The 20,243-nt window shown below is 38.3% G+C and overlaps 1 long non-coding RNA gene across 1 annotated transcript; it reads left to right on the top strand.

Annotated features, from left to right (window-relative positions):
* The first annotated feature begins 7,722 nt into the window (after positions 1 to 7,722).
* LOC119516737 lies at positions 7,723 to 15,657 on the top strand. The gene is made up of 4 exons (XR_005213361.1): positions 7,723 to 8,160; positions 9,293 to 9,527; positions 10,345 to 10,428; positions 15,311 to 15,657. It is a non-coding gene; the product is annotated as an uncharacterized LOC119516737 (long non-coding RNA).
* The last annotated feature ends 4,586 nt before the right edge of the window (positions 15,658 to 20,243 follow it).

Raw genomic sequence — 20,243 nt, forward strand, 5'->3', positions numbered from 1 at the left:
TCAAGGCATTTAAATTCATGACTATGATAGCTTCTTTTTGAATTGGTTTAACAATATTCACATTCTTTTTTGATATTTTAAATGTTTATCAATGTCTATTCTATTTTGTCTGATATCGGTACTTCGGTACCACTTTCTATTTTAGTACCTGTGAGGTATAGGTTTTCAAACTTTGAGGCATTCAGTTTTGGCAGTCTCTGATAAGCTACACATAGAGGAATTTGTAAAAAGCTTACCTGATGTTTTAGCTTATGTGAAGCAAGTTTAACCAAACCGTATTTATTGTTATCATTGACACTTTGAGATGAATTCTGCCATCTTAATTTGTGTTTTCAATTTACCCCTCCTCTCTCTTGTGCTTTCTTGTTTCCCCTTCCCAGCCTTTCTATGGATTATAGAATATTCTTTTTTTATTCCGTTCCATTCCTGTTAATTTATTGGTTGCACTTAAAATTTTAGCACAAGTGGTTAAATCTGTATTTTTCTAACAGTGTCTGGAGCTAATCACTATCCATCATCTCTGTTTGATGAACCTTAGTATGCTTTTATTTTCCTAGTCTCTTCAACAGCCTCCCTCTTCCATAACCCATATTGACTTAATCTGGAATTTTTGCACCAGAGTATTTTTTAAAAAATAACTTTGTAATGATATTTCATAGAAAATAGTAATTTATTTATGATTTTCCTTGCTAACCACTGCAGCTCACTGCTAAGTTCAGGATTCATTTTATTCTTACATTCTTTGGTAATACTTTCAACTGTCAAAGAGGCTCTGCTAGGTTATTAAAACTGTGAGTCCTTGTATACTTGAAAAAATCTTTATTTCATCTTCATATTTCAATAATATTTTGGCTAGATATAGAAATTTAGATTTTAATTTCTTTTCCTTCAGCAAACAGAAACTATAGCTCCAATGTCTTTTTTTCATCAAGTATTATTGATGAAAAACCTAATGCCAAATCTGAATAGAATTACTTTGAACAGTCTGTTTCTGTTCTCCTCTGGAAACTTCAACAGTTTCCTTTATCTTTGTAACTTTTAGCATATTGACTATATCCCCAATGTTCTGAGCTGTCATTATATTCGAAACAGATGTGGACCTTTTGATTTTGTAGTTGTTTGTTCTTTGACTCTGTTCTATAGTTGTATTCAAACAAATAAGCTGAAGACTTTGATTTCTTCAACTTTACGAAATGTCCTCCAGTGCTACTTTGAATCTCTTATGTACCCCAGAAAACCCTAGGTTATTTTAATCCAATCTTATGGGGGCAGACCTATTATGGTTTTGATTAGGTTGTTTCCATGGATATGTGACCCCGCCCATTCAAGGTGGGTCTTAATCCCCTTACTGGTCCTCTGCGAGAAAATAAAAGGCAGAGACATTTTGGAGGGAACTCAGAGAAGCTAAGGAAGAAAACTCTCTGGGAGAAGCAAGAAGGACCCACAGAAACTGAGAGCCATTTTGAAATAGAACCCAGGAGAATAAGGACCAGCAGACTCCAGCCACGTGCCTTCCCATGTGACATTAGAACCCGGGTGCCATCGGCGTATCTTCAGAGATGCTTTAGCAAACCAGAACACCTCGTACTATTTTCTCAGATTTCACCCCCTTCCATACTCCTTAATCTCTATTAGACAGATGCTAGGACCTACACAACTCTCTCACATGTCTCTTAAATTTTCATCATTTTAAAATTCACTTTTTGCTGCATTCCTTGGGCTCTGTCTTCTAGATCTTGAATTTCATTTTCATTTGTGCCCATTCTTCTATTCATATATCTGCTGATGTTTTAGTTTTTAATAATTAAATTTTTATTTCTAAGGTTTTTCACTGGATTGTTTTAGAACAGATGTCATTCTACATCTCTCTGAGGATACTAATTGAACTTGTTTAAAGTACTTTTCTTATCACTTGATTAACTTTCTCAGCAGCTGTTGTTCTTTGGTTTGTTGGGTCATTATCTTGTTTTCATGGTGGCTGCGGCCAAAGGCTAGTGATTCTTGACCGTGGGCTCAGCTTCACGGTTTGGGTTCCCTGGGGAGCTCTTCATCTTCCAGTCCCATAACCAGCCTCAGGAGGGGTGTAGAAATAGCCACGAGGGTTTGTGCTCCCCACTGCTTTCAGCGAGGGTGAGGGGGGAAGGTGGGACACATGCTGGGTGGGAGCTCTTAGAGGCTGGTTTTCTGGACTTAGTCTTTCCACCTGGGCATTGCCAGGTATCTGGGGCCTTGTCTCTCCTTAGGTGTGGCTCCTGCCCAGAGATAGGCCTGAACGGGTGGGGAGGAGGAGAATCAGCTGCACACAGCAGGTCCAGCTTGGCTATGCCTGCCCTGAACCCCTCCCCTCCACCTCTAGTTGTGGGGTACCCATGGTGGTTCCCCTACCTGCAGTGGTAGTACTTTCCAAAAGATTCCGGCACAAATCCCAGGCTAGATTACCCACTTCAATCTGATCCTTTAGACTCTCAGGGATTTCTCATATCTTCAAAATCCTACTAACAAACGGGTTCTCGTCCCTGGACTGGGGGTTTTAGCACTTGAACATTTCTTTGTGGAGAACATGATTCATTCCATTACAGGATTCGTTGGGATTTTAATTTTGCATTTGGTCTTAAGTTTCATGTGTTTCCCATTCTTGCTTTTCTCCAAGTGGGAATATTTATTGCAGTGGTACTTTCCTGCTCACTTATTTGTATTAACATCTCTGTTTTTCAGCTTGTAGGTCATCAATCCGTAAAGAACCAAGTCAGTCTATGATGAATTGGACTGAATAGCTCTCAGAGTTCTTAAACTTGGAGGTGAATGCAGTCACCCCTTGAGGAGGAGATGAGTGTGAAGAAGGGCAGGTGTGGATCGATGGTAGCCAAAGACGCTGACTGGCCCAGAGGGACAGCTGTCCACCAAAACAATTCTCCGGTGTTCCCTGTGGGCACCCGGCAAGAGTCCACCTCTCGGCCTCCCTTGCAGTCTCTGTAGCCTCGTGACTCAGTTCTCTCCAGAGGAATCTGAACAGATGTTTGTGCCCATAAAAAATGTTCATTTGTACTCTACCACCCTCCTTTTTGGTGCCTGGAGGAGATGATGAGGTTCTAGGAGATGGGGCCCCGAGATGCAGGGATTCTGAGTACCTGAGAGATTGCAAGGAGGACAGCTCTTGTCAACCAGGACACTCACTTTAGACTATTACGTAATGAGAAATCGGCTTCTTTGGTATGTGCCCAAACTAATAAAAGGGCAAAGTGTAAGTTTGCTTTAGGTTTCTGGTAGATATGTTGTATCACGTTAAGGAAGTTTCCTTCCATTCCTAACTTACTGAGAGGCTTTGCTGTTGTGTTAATCGAGAAAGGCTATTGAATTTTACTCAAAATTTTTGACATCTATCAAGATTATCCTATGGATTTCCCCCTTAAATCCTAATTTAATAAATTACAGTTATGATATTATGAGATTTCCTAAAACAGAACTATATCCAAATAAAACCTAATTGGGCATGATGTATTATTTTAATGCAATGCTGGGTTTCATTTTGTTTATAATTCTTGCAAATATATTCAAATGTTATATTGGTTTATGATTTTCTTTTTTGCCCTTTGTCCAATCTTAATACTGTTTTTATGTTAAATATAAACTGAGAACCTTTCAAGTTTTTCTTTGGTCTTGAAGAACTTATATATCATGAGTCATTGGAGCCTGGTGCTTTTTTGAGGGATACATTTTGTGCTATGTTTCCAATTTCTTCTCTGTTTATTAATCTGCTCTTCTATCTGAGTCAATTTGGGTAATTTGTATTTCCTTGTAAATTCATCCTCTTTGTTCATATTTTACTATTTGTGAGGGAACAAATTTTTGCTTATGTTCCCTCTTTCAATTTAAAAATGGTTATATCCCTTTTCTCCTTCCTGCTGTGCACTACTTTCCTTGATTGCAGTATCTAAGGGTTTATCTATTTTCAAAAACTTTGAATTTTGATATAAGAATTTCAACATTTTCTAATTTATTTAGTTTTGCTTTTACCTTTATTAATTCCTTCCTTCTGTTTTCCTTAGTTTTATTTTGTTGTTGATTTTTATATCTTGGGTATGGCTCATTTCTTTCGTTGTTGATGTTGTTTAATTAAGAAAGGTATTTGGAACTATGGCATTTCCTATATTTCATAAGTGTTGATTCATAATACTCTTGTTCTGTTATTTTCTAAATAATCTGTTAACAGAAGTTTCCACCAAATGACTTTTATAATAGGAATTAAATAGTGTACTCTATTTATACCATCACTTCAAAGCAGAGTAATTTTTCATTTCTCCATTGAGTTTGGTGGTTTCTGGGCCATGCTTTACTCTTCCAACTCTTATCAGGTAGATAATTAAGGAACTAAGGCAACTATACATTCCTCTGTGATATGTTTGGTATTTCTGAGGCAGAGTTTTATACCTGCAAGCATCCTTTAGAATTATAGTCATGCTGTGAACAAAAAGAGACTGAATCCTTATTGGTAATCTATTTATTTTTCATTAGTAATTAGAAAAATGTACATGCTGAATATCTATATTAAAAATTTTGAAGATTAAAATAGCAAGAATGTAAGAGCCTTAAGCAATAAATTGAAATACTTCTATCTTTAAATATTTTAATGGCTATATGTATAAAATCAAGTATATCTATTAATTTGACATGGCAAGTTATGTTTCGTTATCTTTATATATGAAATTAATGCTGGATAGAAAGATAGTATGACTGTTAAATAACCTTCATATAATTTGCTGTAGGGACTTAAAGATACATTTTCTTTTGTCGTCTTTAATCATCTCATTTATTAAAATCGAAGTTTCATCTTTCTGGCATAGTGAATTCATCTCTTAGGGGCTCATTAAATTTCATTTCTGGTCTACATGGTAATAATTTAGAACACAGACTGCAGTGCCACTATTACTAGCTTGGTGATACTTGGCAAGTATATTAACCTCTCTGCTTCAGTCTCCTCAAGCGTAAAGTGGGGATAACAACAGGACCTATGTATAGGAATTTTCCCATAGTTAAGTGATTTATTAATGTAAAGTACATAGAACTGTCACAGACAAAGTATTATAATCTAGAAGTAATCACAGGTATAGCCATTGAAAACTTTTTTCTTATTTTCTTTTCATTATTAGAGTGTCCTTTATATGTAAGGGGCATTTTATAAATTATCATAATCTTATCCCAAACTCAGTAATGTGGGTATTATTTTGTAGGTACATAGGTTATTATTACTCTCCATATGAGAAGTTCAGAGAAGTGAAAGAATTACAAGGTTATAAGTGATAGAACTGGGATTCGAACCCAGGTGGATCTGGCACTAACATCATATTCTTTCCACTGTGCCACCAGCCCGATGGTGCTACTCTGTATCAAATCTACCATCACAATAGCCTCTTTCTGCCACCTCTAAACCAGAGCTTTATCCTTTCTGGTACACTGAAAAGATTGCACCTATAGCAACAATGTACCACTGAACTGTGACTGAACCTGATTTCTGTACAATCTGATGACATTAATGATTTACTGCAGCTTAGCTCAGCTTGCCCAGATAATTTATCCGTCAATCCCTGGCCTTTTGGTTTTCTTGGTACCACTCCCAGTTCCTAACCTCAAGTGGGTGTCTAAGACGAACTCTCCCTGCCTACCTGGGCAGCCTCTCGATAGGAAGGTTCCACACAATATAAAATGTCAACTCATCAGTACTGCACGGCATCCCTGGAGGTCAGGTCAGAATGGAAAGAAAGTGGCTGCTTTTACAGGTGGAGACAAGAGGGGCAGTTGCTGCAAAACTCTGGAGCATTTCCTAAGCCTGAAAATATTTGAGAGTTTTGATTGGGCCCTAATTGTAGAGACTTAAGCCCCGTCTAGGCTGCCCAGCCTGTGTTAGTCACTGATCCGGCATGCTCCCACCACCTGCTCCACCTCTCAGAGCATTCTTGACTCACAAAGTACTTGTTTTATTGTTCTTTACTGTTTTATGCATTCGTCCACTCTCTAATGGTAAGGACCATATCTTTTCTCTTTTATTCATATCTCCATATCCTTTGCAAAGAGGGGACCATGTAATGACCATTATCATCTTAAAAACATAAAAGATATTGAATATCTACTATAAACTGGGAAGTAGGCATTTTATCATCATTCTGACTTAATCTTTGTAGCAAATAAATAACTGTTATGATGTCTAGCAACTGTATTGCACTCCACAGTTGTCTTTTCTTTCTTTCTTTTTTTTTTTTTTTTTGCATTTTATCCCTCTTAATCTTTACAATAATCTTTGGTATAAGTACTATAGATTTTACAAAAGAAGAAATTGAAGCTTAGAGATGTTAAATCATTTGCCCAGGAATACAGAGGTAACATGTGGCAAAGTCAGACCCATAGCACAATACTTGTAATTCTTTTCATTATTTGGAGAATTCAACAGTCTATGCTCTTGAAGATTCTCCTCTGCAAGCTCTGTGTGCTCTCTGCCACTGCAAAGGACAAGCACACACACTGAGAAAATATTTGAGAGGAGAAGATCTGCTGTTCTCCCATGTCTTCTAAGGTATCAAAAAAAAAAAGAAATGACTTCAGTAAGTACAGAAAGATTTAGGTTGAATATTCACTGGGTGGCTATATTTGGGGAGACACTGGAATGGATTATGAAAGGATACTCTGAAATAATTCTATTTATAAAAAATGGTATGGGTTGGATTCCATCCCATTACATGCCTAGGGGTACAAGAAGTAATTGAATGAATCCTTGTTAATCATTTGAGAGCAGCGGGTAGAGTTGACTTCACATTTCTTCTAGGACTCTGATTCTATAACAGAGACTTTACCAAGTGCATTTGTACTATTCAGGAAAGTTGTTCTTTGGTGTTTGGGGATGGATCTTGTTTCCTTCATTCCTTTGTCCTTAGAATTCAGACTCCATCACAGAGAATCAATTCAGACCCTTAGAGTTCAGCGAGGCCAGAGGTGACCTAACTGGGTTAGGAATTCTGAGCCACAGTGTTGATTTGGTTTCACTCACTTTCCCGGAGATTCAAAGGTGTTGCAAGTTTGCACTATGACTAAAGGAGGCAAATTAAATGTCTAACCTTTATGGGTCATCAGTGCTGGAGCCTACAGAAGGGACGGGTAGCTTGTTTAAGCCTAACAAAAATACCTAGTGGGGAAATAAAATTATCCGGGTATTTTTCTCCATGCTACCACCTGCCTCAGAGCAATCTGTAGGGTATTTAGAGGCCCATGTGCTTCCACTCAGGCTGGGCAGCCCCTCCTGTTGCCTGAAGAACTGTAATTGTGCACTGCTTAGTGATCTTTAAGCAAGGCTGATTCTGCTGCCTTGATGTGTTTAATCTCCATGTGGTTTGGTTTCTTCATTACTAAAAAGGAAGACTCAGACCTTCCCATCTCTCAGCTGTTAGAGAAATAGATGATAAACCTCTTAGAAAAGTAGTGCGGATTGTAAGCACTTTTCAGGAAAATGTTGAAATTAAGGGGCAACTATTAGAAATCATTTGACAAAATGCCTGCTGAAAAACTAAGGCAAAATGCTATGCAAACAAAAGAGGTCATCAGTTAAAAGTTATGTGCACCTGAAATTCAAAAAAGATGATTAGAAGTAAATTATTAAAACAAACCAAAAGAAGCAAATGCACTGCCTCACCTGCACCCTTTTTCTCTCTCTTTCCATTCTTTGAAGTCCCCTTGCCTGGGGTCCTAACCTCCTACCTAGCGAATGAGGAGTGAAAAATGAGGGTTACAGGGGCCAGCACTGAAGAATCGCTGCAGTAAATACCCCGGCTGCTCCAACAAGCCAGTGCTGTTGACCTGGGTTAGTGGTCACCTGGCCCCTGCCTGATGAAGGACGCTTGGCCTTTAGAACCACAAGAACGCAGAACACAGAGCTGGGGACAGCACTCAGCCAACCCTTTCTTGCACAGATGAAGAAAAGAAAGCCAGGAGGTGTCCATATATTTTTTGTCTTCTAAAGTTCTGAGTTGGAAATTGAAGCGTGCAATGAAGAATGCAAGGTGGAAAAGACTTCGTGTGTACCTGTCAATTCCCAACCCAGGGAGCCATCGTTTGTAAGTAGACGGCTCACGGGGTACTGCAGAGTCTACAAAACAGCTCAAGATCATTCCAAACCAGGTATCTTATCAATAAATTTTTTGAGTTAAGGCCAATAGAACCTGGCTTAGCTTCTAGCTGAGCGTCATTCTTACCGGAACTCCCTTCTATCCCCAGATAAATCCAACCGTGGGTTAGAAACCACCTTTCAAAGAAGTGCCTCTTTATTCTGCAGGGCAGCTGGAGGCTTCTCTTGGCATCCTGTCTTGGGGCAGGAGCCACAAAAGTTTACAAATCCCCATCATTCTATTTTCACCCATTCCATTGCCTTCTGTCACTTGTAACTGCCTGAAGTTTTGCGTGTGTGATAAGAACTCACAGGCAATATTACAGTTCCTTGGAATCTCTCTACTGATTGGGGGCTGTGCCCTCCAGGTGACGACAGAAGAGTCTGGCCAATGATGAGTGCAGGCTTTTCTTGACACTGCTGGAGTCTTCCCAGAGAGCGTCTCGCTGTGCACATGCCCATGTGCCTGGCTCGATTTCACAATTTTCCATTCCCTATTGTAAAATGCAACCCATCCTGCACATGATCCCTTGCCAAGTATGCTTGGATATTTTACATAATAAGTAGTAAAATTCAGGATTTAAAAATTAAAAGCAGAAATCCATATTTATTCTTTTTTATTCTAAGATAACCGCAAAATAGCATGGTTAACAAAATGTGTTCTGGTGGTATTGGGAAATTTTAAAAAATTTTCTAATCTCTTACATATTTTCAAAATTTTCTACAATGAAAATATATTATACTTAAAATTAAAAAAAAAAAAAAAAAAAGAACCCAGTTGGGTATAGTGTAAAGTGTGGGGCCTCTGAGGGGGCCTGTGACACTGGATCTGAGATACCCCAACCCCTACAAGGGGTAAAACATGAGGACTTCAGGTTGCAGGTTACTCTGAGATTTTATAACTACGTGAAAAATCTGTCTCCCTCATCATTAAAAATGCATTTGCAGGCCTCAGGGAGGTTTGGAACCTAGAACTAGATTTTGAACCAGAACTTTCCGAGAAATCTGTGCTTTAGGAACTGAAAGTGAAGGCAGGCTAGTCTCCCAGGACAGGGGTGACCATCGTCAAAAGTTCTGTGTTTTCTGCTGCTTCTGTGCTTTCCTCGGTGTGACTAACTCAAACGCTCTTTGTTCTTTGCTCCAAAGTCAAGGACATCCCTGCCACGCAGCGCACAGATTTATAACTCTGGCCAAAGGTTTGACAAATACAGATTTCTTCAATCCAAAGTCCAGCTATTTGTGTTCTCTGAAAGAACAGAGCATTTCAGTCTGCTGCTCCTTAATCCCAGGAGCCGGGGGAGCAGGCACAGGAGGAGCTTGGAGAAGGAATTCTCAGAACTGGTGAAAGTGACGGCTTCAGAGGACAAGCTCTGGGACTGAGGTCTGGTGCTATAGATCGTGCAAGGGAAACAAATTTTCTGATTCCATATCTGAGATCCAGATACCTTATCTGAGACATAAATCAGAATATTCAGTGGTTCAATGACTCTCCCCACTACCCCCATGAAGATAAGTGACAGGGAAGGTGCATGGATAATTTCAGGATGTTGTTAGCAATTTGTTCCTATTTAGCATCTCCTGTAAACATGGCGGGCATAACAGAAAAAGCTCACGAGGGTGCCTGACAAGGATATCTAAAGTCCATGTGACAATGCCATCTGAAAGACACTGGCCTTGAAGCCAATATAAAAATTTGAGACCCACTCCAGAGAGCTATTTTGAATTGGGCATCCATCGTGGACCAGGTGCCAGCACTAATAGAACTCAGGATGATGTTACACTCTGACTCACCCTAAGGTCTCGTGGCAGAGTCCAGGCATGGTGCTAACTACTGAATTATGTAATCTGGGAAGGAGCCAACTGGCTTATGGACCACTTGAAAATGCCACACTCCCCACCAGAGATGGAGAAGTATGCCTGCCTGAAAACTCTGACCGAGGCTCTTGATAACAGAAAACACTACAAATGACAACAATAAGCTCCAGTCCCTGAGAAGTTCACTGTGTAGGGGGGAAAGCAGATAAAAAATAACAATCTTAAAAATATAATAATTTAAGTGCTACACTAAGGATGTTGTACGTGGTGTTGTCAGAACCTAGAGGAAGGACTATCCAATCCAGTCAGAAGGCGAGGGTAAGGGAGAGCTCTCACTGTCTACTGGATACATCTTGTCTTAAAGATGACACTTTTTCTCCAAGGTAATCAGAATCTTCCCAGAACTGTTCCAGGGATCTTAGAGCAGCTCCATGGATCCGTCTGCATTCTCAGTGAGCGGAAGAAAGGTCAGAAATTTGTTACTATGTTAATGCACACACACAGGCCAGTGTCACTGTTTTTTCAATTGTCCGCTGCCTTGTCTAATGACTGTGTCACAGAATTCATGTTCCTTTCTACACATCTTTCCCTGAAAGGCCAGTTTTTTCGTGTTTTCCAAAGTGAATCTCCACATTTGGTCACATAATTCTGTAACAGATCTTGCCATCCTCTGTCCACCGAACCACTTAAGACAAAAAGTTTAAACTTCACGCAACATTATTGCTTCTAGTGGATAAAAGCATGACTGTCTCAGATACAATTCTTGTGGTTTACATTATGCAAGATTTCACTTCACTTGATGCATGCCGTTTTCCTTTCCCGGCCTTCTCTTCATATCAAGGTGTTCTCCTGAATTGTCAGTGTTCAGATAATGGCACGAGCCTGACAGAATTTTCAATGTCAGATCTCACTTTAGAACTAAAACCCTAGAAATGTATTCATTTCTTGTAGAGTTATTTGAGTTAAGTGAGCTTAAAATTGGAGACTGGGTGCTACCTGGAGCTCCCTGGGGAGTTCAAGGCCCTAAAAGTGGGCATCGTCTTCTGATGCCCCGACAAAGCTGTCGTCCATGGCGTAGCGTTTTACATCCAGGGCAGGGGCTGACCCACACGGCTCAAGGCAAAATCAGGCTGGATATTGAAGACCTCCTTTTGACTTTTCTCACTGGCAGTGTTCTTGTGTTCAGTGTTCCTCTGGGCTGGAGAGGCCCAAAGGGCTTGGGGCCTGAGGGACGGGCCCTTTGAACCGCAGGTTAGGGTGATGCCAAGGTTGTCTTTCACAGCCACGCCCAGTTTTGTGGTGGGCCTCTTAGAGTGGCGTGTTTGTTGGGTAAGTAGCCATACTCAAGGGTTTTCAGCCTGAGATTGGACTGAGAACAGGGCCACTTTGATTATATTGGGAATGACAGGGGGTGATAGCCAGTGGAGAGACTGTTTCGGAATAAGACAATTACATTTTCAAAATCTACTTCCAATTCAAAAATAAGAATTGTGCATAAATTGATATGATCATGTGGATGTTTTTAAGTCTATTTATGTAGCTAATTACATTGATTTTTAACAGTTTTTTTGAGATACAATTCACACACCATACAGTTCACCCAATTAAAATTAGGAAAAGTTTACTCACAGGGTTGTGCAACCATTACCAAATTAGACATTTGAGAACATTTTCATCATCCCTGAACAAAACCACATACCTGTTAGCCATCATCCATCCACCAAGTCCTCCATTACCTCTGCCCTTGGGAACCACTAATCTACTTTCTATGGTTTGATTTGCCCATCCTGGACTTTTTATAATTGGAATCATACAATATGTGTCTGGCAACGTCTGGAGTCATCTTGGTGTTTACAGCCGAGGGGAGTGAGGGTGCTGCTGGCATCTGGTGGGTAGAGACCCAGGGATGCTGCTAAATAAATACCCTACAATGCACAATCTAGCCCCCACAACAAAGAATCAGCTGGCCCCAAATATCAATCGTGCCAAGGTGGAGAAATCCTTTTCTAGAGCTATGGTGTCCAAACCTGGCCAGGTGTTTATCGAAAAATCAAAAGAATCACCTGGCCAGCTTTTAAGCAATGCATATGCCTGGACACTGCCCTGGGATTTTCTGACTAAGTAAGTATGAAGAGAATCCAGGGATTTCCAAGTGATTGTTGGAAGGACTACCTTCAAGAACTCTCTGCTCCAAATTCAGAGTAAAATCACGTGGTAAACATTAGCAAGGCTCCCAGAGTAGGTTAATGACTCCAAGGCCATTACCTTTCTGTTTAATTTCTCCAATTACCTATCTCACAGTTAATGGGGTCATTAAGCACTTACGACTTGCATTAATTTCCCTCCTCTCTTTTTTTAATCCTCTCATCCTGCATAAATCCAGTTTGCAAATGATTACATCTTGTTAAATAGTGTACACTTTCTGTTTACAAACAGAACAAATGACCTGGAAAATGTGTGGCAGCTGTGTGTGCTCACTGGGATTTGGCAGGGAGCAGCTGAGCACACTGGAGACTAGTTCTGCGAGGCAGGATGGCATGAGACACTGCAGGCCATTCCTTCACTACCAAATAACAAACCCTTTAAGAGGACTTCATTTAAAATAGTTTGAAGTTGTAAAGGTTAAGTTTAATATAGTTCTACTGAATTGAGAAAAGTGTTTAAATGAATTAATTTTAGCTTTAAAATATTTTTCTTTCCACTTTCCATCACTTTATAATAAATAAGAAAAAGAGACTATTGCCCACTTTGGAGAAATGTGAAAAGTAGTAGATGGGAATAAAGGAACTGAGATACAAGCACAAATAACATAAGAAAAACTAAATATTCTAAGGAAAGACACAAAGTCGAATGGAAGAGATCCTTCTGGTTGGAGGGATTTGGGAAATTTTCATGGAAGTGGCAGCATTTTTAGCTTCTGCTTCACTCATTCAATTAATATTTGCTGAGTGCCCACTTCGAGCTAGGTATACCCTATCAGGAGCAGGGGATAAGCGGACATAATCCCTCTACTTGTGGAATTTAGTTTCCTGGATACTAGTCAGGTAGTCAACAATTACTTAATATGTGCCTCTCTGTGTCAGGCATACAGGCAGACAGGCAATTGTGATCCAAAGTGATAAGTGTTAAGATAGAGGAAGGACAGGGTGCAATTAATGACTGGCTAGATTTTTATCATACCGATTCCATCTTCTTAAGCTGATCTCATTTGAAAGGACAAGATCAAAGGGCACTCGCTCACTTAGCAATAATTAATCACAATGCTGAATTTAACAGCAGCCGTTTGGTAACATGCTGTGATTACCTAGTGGAGGGCTAGGTTTAACTTTGGCCTTCTCCAGGAACCAGGAACCAGTAAAGAAAGAAAGAAGATTTCCCCAACAGAATCCTCAGGCTGTTGACAACACTGATAGGACTAACACATACCACCACTTGCCTGTGAGTCTAGTAGGGCTGCCGTTTGGGAGATTATTCAGGAATATGATCACCACACAGTCCATGTTACTATGTGAAAGTCATAGTAGTGCTGGCTTTAATCAACCCCCAAATCATTTTAAATCATGAAACATTTCAAACATCCCCAAAGTGTAGAAAATAACATTTAACGAACACCTGGATATACTCGCCACAATGCCTAGAGAGACAATAACATCTTGATTTTGGGGGCTTCCATTCTGTCTCTCTTGCTCTGTCATTTTATCTGTGTCAAGAACAAAATAAAATACAAAATAATAATAAAATAACAATAAAAATAAAAAAAATAAAAAATAAAAATAAATAATAAATATTAAAAATAATAAAATAAAAATACAAAATAATATAAAATATTAAAGCCCTTCTTTACACTCTCTGCCCTCCTCTTCCTGAGGCTTCCTGCCTCCAAGAGGAAACCAATATCTTGAAGTTGGTTGCATTCTAATTTTTGAAGTTAAATTGCATTCTAATTTTCATGTATTTAATTTTTTTCTCTATATACGTATTCCTGCATAAACAAATTTACACAAATGTAGACGTTGAGCATATCCTTTCACAACTTGCTTTTTTTCATTCAAAGTTAAGCTTTCAGGATTTGTTTTCCAAAGTGGCTATATAATTTTCATTCCCACCAGTAGTGTTTGAGGTTTCTAATTATTCCATATCCTTACTAATGCTTGATATACAGCATTTTTGTTTTTGAATTCCAGGCATTCTAAGGCTGTGTGGGGCATCAGATAGTTGTTTTTACTGTATTCTACCTTAATTTGTTAACTTGGTGCAATAGATTTTAAAATGCTAAACCACCCTTGCATTCCTGAGTAAAACCCCACTTGATATTTCCTCTTTGTATCTTTCTTGATTTGATATGATAATATTTGTTAAGGGCTTTTGCATTCATGTGTATGAAGGATAATTGTAGTTTTCTATTCTACCAATGGCTATGTAGTCTTATTGTCAGGGTAAAACAAATCTTGAAATACATCTTCTTCTATTTACTGGAAGATTTTATTTAGTGTATATTATTTCTTCATTAAATGTTTGGCATGATCTACCAGTGAAGACTTCTGGACCTGGAATTTTCTTTGTGGGAAAGTCTTTATCTATAAATTCAATTCATGTTAAGTGGCCAGGGCTAGTTAGGCTATCGGTTTCTTTTTGAGTGAGATTTAGTAGTTTGTGTCTTTCAAGAAACTTGTCAATTTCATCTAAATGATATTAAGTTGCTCATAATATTCTCTCATTATTATTTTAATATAAGTAATATTTATAGTGCTGGATCCTCTGTCTTTTCTCATATTGGTAAATTATGTCTTCTTTCTTTTTATCTCGATTAATCTGACTAGAGTTTTATCATCTTAATTGGTCTTTTAAATGAACCAAATTTTAGTTTCATTGATTTTCCTCTACCATTTATTTTCTATGTTATGGATTTCTGCTCTGAACAATGTATTATTTCCTTCATTCTTATATGGGTTTAATTTACTTTTCTTTTTGGTGGTGGGCTGAAAGAGAAAGTTTCATTTGTTAATTTGAGAGCATTTAATGATGTGACTTTCCCTAAAAGCACTGCTTTTGCTTTACCTAATAAATTTTGAAGTGCCACCTTTTAATTTCCATTTAGTTCAAAATGTTTTCTAATTTGTCTTGTGATTTCTTTTCTAACCCATTGGTTATTTAGAAGTGTGTGCTTAATTTCCAAATACCGCTTCTCAAGATTTGTTTGTTTGTGATTTCTATTGTGGTCATAGCAAATGCTTTGTATGACTTGAACTCTTCTAATCTTATTGAGACTTGTTTTAGGATCTAGAATATGGTCTGTCTTGGTAAATGAGCTGGGTGCACTTGTAAAGATTGTGTATGCTTCTGTTGCAGAGTGGATTTTCATTAACTGTCAGTTAGATAACAAACGAATTCTCAAGTTTACATGAAAGGCACAAGTCTTAGAAGAAACAGCACAATACTGCAGAATAACGAAGTTGGAGGACTGACACAACTGCAAGACTTACTATAAAGCTACAGCAATCAAGCCTGCACGGTTCTGGCAAAAGAATAGACAAATACATCAATAGAACAGAACAGAGAGCCCAGAAATAGATCTGTACAAATACAGTCAACTGATCTTTGATAAAGGAATAAAGGATTCAATGGTGAAAGGATAATCTATTCAACAAATTGTGCTGAACTGGACAACCATATCCAAAAAAAAAAAAAAAAAAAAATGGATCTAGACACTGACTTATACTTTTTACAAAAATTAACTCAACATGTATTATTGTCCTAAATGCAAAACTTTAAAATTTCTAGAGGACAACAAAGGAGAAAAATCTTGCCAACCTTAGATTTGGCAATGAGTTTTTTTTTTTTTATTCATTTTATTGTGATATATTCACATACCATGCAGTCATACAAAACAAATCATACATTCGATTGTTCACAGTACCATTACATAGTTGTATATTCATCACCAAAATCAATCCCTGACACCTTCATTACCACACACACAAAAATAACCAGATTAATAATTAAAGTGAAAAAGAGCAATTAAAGTAAAAAAGAACACTGGGTGCCTTTGTCTGTCTGTTTGTTTGTTTGTTTCCTTCCCCTATTTTTCTACTCATCCATCCATAAACTAGACAAAGGGGAGTGTGGTCCTTATGGCTTTCCCAATCCCATTGTCACCCCTCATAAGCTACATTTTTATACAACTGTCTTCGAGATTCATGGGTTCTGGGTTGTAGTTTGATAGTTTCAGGTATAATTTCCTTATTGGTCTTCTGTCTGGTTGATCTATCTATAGGAGAGAGTTATGTGTTGAAGTCTCCCACAATTATTGTGGAAACATCAATTGCTTCCTTTATTTTTGCCAGTGTTTCTCTCATGTATTTTGTGGCACCTTGATTGGGTGCATAAACATTTATGATTGTTATTGGCAATGAGTTTTAAGATACAAAAAATATAATCCACGAAAGAAAAAATTGTACTTCATTAAAATTAAATGAGCTCTGTGAAAGAAGTGGGTAAGAAAATGAAAAGACAAGGTACAGGTGGAGAAAAAATATTTGTAAACACATATCTGATAATGGACTCACATCCAAAATATAAAAAGAACTCTTAAAACTAAATCAAAAAAGCAAACAATCCAATTTTTTTAAACAGGCAAAAGATCTGAATAGATACTTCACCAACAAAGATATACAGATGACAAATAAACATATTAAAAATGCCCAACATCACATCATTATGGATTTGCAAGTTAAAACAACAATGAAAAAGCACCACCCACCTATTAGAATGGCTAAAATACAAAACACTGACAACATCAAATGCTGGTGAAGATGTGGACAACAGGAGCTCTCATTCATTGCTGATGGGAGTCGAAAATTGTACAGCCACTTCGGAAGACATTTTGGCAGTTTCTTACCAAGCTAAATTTACATTTACTATACAATCCAGAAATCATGCTCCTAGGTATTTACTTAAATGAGTTGAAAACTTACGTCCACACAAAAACCTCCACATGAATATTTATAGTGGTTTTATTTTCAATCGCTCAAAATTGGAAGCAACCCAGCTGCCCTTCAAAAAGTGAATGGATAAACAAACTGTAGTATGTCTATACAACAGAGTATTGTTCAGTGATTAAAAGAAAAGAGCTATTAAGCTCCGAAACAACATGAAGTGATCTAATGTGCATATCACTAAGTGAAAAAGGTCCGTCTGAAAGGTCTACTACTGTATGATTAAACTATATGGCGTTCTGCAAAAGGTGAAACTACAGAGACAAAATCATGGGTGTTAGGAGTTCAGGGGGAAAGTGGGGAGGGAAGATTAGGTGCGGCACATGGCATTTAGGGCTGTGAAATTATTCTGTGTGACACTGTGCAGATGGATGAATGGCATTAGGTACTTGTTACAGCCCATAGAACCATATAACCCTAATGTAAGTTAGTTATTAATAACTAAAATCTATTTTGGGACAGTAGCTAGATGCAGATCTGTTGATCCAAGAGCTCCTTCATTTCACCTTGCTCATTTCATTCAGCAGAGGGGTTAAAAGTCCTTTCCGGGGCCTCCTTTGTACCATGATGAAAACTCACAAACTCACAAACTCAGAGTGATCACCTTGAAACGATCAACAAAAGTTTAGCCATTTAAGAAGACAGGAAGGGTATAAAGATGCAATATGTATTACAGAATATTCTAGCCCAAAATGCTTAAAATAAAGATTTGATGCTTAAAGGAATAGGGTTTGCAGTCTAGAAAGTTATCATATATGGAACTAAAACCTGGATAATGGTGGATAAATTTATTTTAAATCACTTGTGAGGTCTAAAGTAATGATATTTTGTCAGATTTGTTATGCATCCATTTTACTAAAACTTTATTTTTCAAATACTTACTAGATGCTAATGTGTGTCTTTTGCGCTGGTTATTGCTCTACGTCAAATGAATTTTTTATTATTTTTTGCATTTTATCCATCTTACCTTTACATTTTTAGAAGCTACTGAGAATAACATTTCAGGTAAGTGCTCTCTGTTTCATCATCAATAACGTTACTCGTGACCATGCCTTGGTACTTAAAGCAATCCTTGGTAAGAGATGCTTTGCCTCTAATGTACATATACCAAAAATACATATTATTTTCCACAGCTGTTTCTGACTTCTAAAAGAATTCTGCCAAGCAAAGAGCAAGTAAATTCCAAGTGAAATTTTAGGCTCTAATATAAATAAATTTATAAAAAAATGTTAACTTTTCTAGTAGATTGTCTTATTTCTCCTTGTTTCCCCACTATTCTCTAAATCACACATTTCATAGGAAACATCAGCTACTTTTTAATTTCACTTGAGAAATTCACCAATTTTGTAAGTTCTGTTTATGGACTCATTAGCCCACTTTCTATATGCTTACAGAAAGGAATTGCCATGACACGTTTGTGACTATTGTCATGAAGAATTGAACACCTTAACCTCACATCTGGATGATATTTCTGATTGTTTTCTAACTATCAAACAAGAGAGTTAAGGAAGTCAGACCTGATAAACAAATAGAATGGCAAGGAAACTGCAGTCAGAAGTGAGGAGAATGCTAGGAAAAGAAAGATAGGGACAGAAGATAAGAGGGGCAGCATTAAAAAAAAAAAAAAAAAAAAAAAAGGAAAGGCTCAGGGGAGAACATTGAGGGACTGAAGACAGTGTCTTGGGGAAGGGAACCCCCAGGGGCTAGGGTAGGAGGGTCAGAAACAGGCAGGAAAGACCAGCCAGCTGCCAGGCTGAGGGCGGCTTGCTGGCCAGCAGGAAAGGGCTGTGTGGGAAGGAAAGGAGTGGAGCTGTGATGGCAGAACGAAGCCTGGGCCTTGGAGAAACAGCAGAAGGGGGACGGTGAAAAGAAGAATCTGGGCCTGTGTGGGAAAGCCTTCTAGCCATCTGGGAGACAGGCCACACTGAGCAAGAACAGTGTCTCCAGGAGCAGAGAGGGGATACAGGGAAATGAAACAAAACCTGCCTTTCATGGACAACTTAAAATTGTCCTGTGTGCTGTATTTTGTGATATGTATACTACACTTTTGAAAAACATGTTGACGATATGATTTTTAACAGCCACACCATTATCCACTGTATGATCAAATCCCTTATTTTTGGACCTTTCGATTGCTTCTAGCATTATGTTATTATAAACAAAGCTGCACATCCTTGTAGATAAAGCTTTGCTCGCAGCCTCAATAATTTCTCTAAGAGAAATGACTGGGGGTGGGAGGGTGGATGTGGGGAAGGGGAATGTCAGTCAAAGGAGAGAAATGGTTTTAAGGCTTTGGCTATGTAATTTTTGAATTGCCCCAATTAACACTGCTACTTCAAGTATACGACAGTGTCTGCTTCCCACATCCTCATTAACACTGGGTGTTATTAGTTTTTAAATGGTCAGATTTAATTGCATCTTAAGTGGAAGAGACATCTTCCATTGAGAAATGAGAGAATGATTCTGCAGATGCATGGGCATTTAGAGTGAGATGATCATTAGCCAAGTTTGCACTACCTCCTGCTGGCCTCTCCAAAGCAGACAAGACAGAAATCCAAGTCAAGCCGAGGAGAGGATGAACAAGTCGTCAAAGCTACTTTATTTAGGGCTAAGGTTCTAGAAAGGGTGTGGCAGAAACATGGAAACGAGAGGAAAAATATTCTTACCCACAAGTATAGCACGTCATGATGCCATGATTTACTTAGAGTGATTTATTCAATTGGATGATAACAAAAGGAAATGAATGTTTAAGTGGCAGGCTCTTAAGAGGACATGTACAGCTTCCTAAAGTGGCTATGGAAACTGCAATACTGTTTCTCTGACAAGACAATGAAGATAATGAGACACAAAAAGATGAAGCTGGCTTGCCCAGTGCTACATTAGTTTTCTCAGGTAATTGTTTCCCTGAAAAAGAACACTGTTTACAGTAGTTATGTGCTTGGCTCTTAGACTTAGTTTGGCGCAGCAGGTTCATTTTTACTTTGTTGAACAAACTTATTGTTCCTAATGTGTGCGAAACACCATGCTACCATTTAGGGGGAGAAAGGAAAGGGAAAGGGGGAATAGCTGCAAAGACAAATGCCCCACAGCTGCCCTGAAAGCAGTTGATAACCCATTGTTATTTTCCAGAGTTCCATTCTCTGCCCCGCACATATGTTCTTTTTTTTATATTCATTTTATTGAGATATATTCACATACCAGCAGTCATACAAAACAAATCGTACATTCGATTGTTTACAGTACCATTACATAGTTGTACATTCATCACCTAAATCAATCCCTGACAC

This window comes from Choloepus didactylus, chromosome 20 (genome assembly GCF_015220235.1).
Source record: "Choloepus didactylus isolate mChoDid1 chromosome 20, mChoDid1.pri, whole genome shotgun sequence".
NCBI lineage: Eukaryota > Metazoa > Chordata > Mammalia > Pilosa > Megalonychidae > Choloepus > Choloepus didactylus.